Consider the following 858-nt stretch of genomic DNA (forward strand, 5'->3'; position numbering starts at 1 on the left):
CATTAAAGTGAACAGTTTTAATGTGCTTGCCTTTATTCTTTTTACCGCCAATTTTTTTTGTAAAAGTTCGAGGAGCACAGCAAAGTATAACAGTTGCAACATAAAACCTAACCCTAAACCGAACCCTAACCCTAACCCTAACCCTAGTTGTAATAAAGTGTAATAAACTGTAACTAAGTGTAATTAAGTGTACTTAAGTGTAATTAAGTGTAATTAAGTGTAATTAATTTTAATTAATTGTAATTAAGTGTACTGAAAGGTAATTATAAGTTTAATTAAGTGTCATTATTTGTAATTAATTGTAAGTAATTGGAATTAAGTGTATTTAAGCGTGTAACGAAGTGTAAGTAAATGTAATTAAGTGTCATTATTTGTAATTAATTGGAATGAAGTGTAATTAAGTGTAATTAAGTGTAAATAAATTGGAATTAAGTGTATTTAACTGGAATTAGGTGGAATGAAGTGGAATTAATTACAATTAATTCGAGTTAAGTGTAAAAAAGTGTACTAAAGTGTAATGAAGTAGAATTAATTGGAATTCAGTGGAATTAAGTGGAATTAAGTGGAATTAAGTGGAATTAAATGTAATTAAGTGTTATTAAGTGTAGGAAAATAAATGTAAATAAGTGTAATTAAGTGTAATTAATTGTATTTACGGTTAATGAAGTGGATATAATTATAATAAGTGGAATTAAATAGAATTTAATTAAAATCATTGAAAGTATGTGGAAGTAAATGTAATTGAGTGGAATATTCTGGAATGAAATGTAATTAAGTGTAATGAAGTGGAATTAAGTGCAATTAATTGTAAGTAATTGGAATTATGTGGATTTATTTGGAATTAATTATACTTAATTG

This window comes from Littorina saxatilis, linkage group LG13 (genome assembly GCF_037325665.1).
Source record: "Littorina saxatilis isolate snail1 linkage group LG13, US_GU_Lsax_2.0, whole genome shotgun sequence".
Taxonomy (NCBI): domain Eukaryota; kingdom Metazoa; phylum Mollusca; class Gastropoda; order Littorinimorpha; family Littorinidae; genus Littorina; species Littorina saxatilis.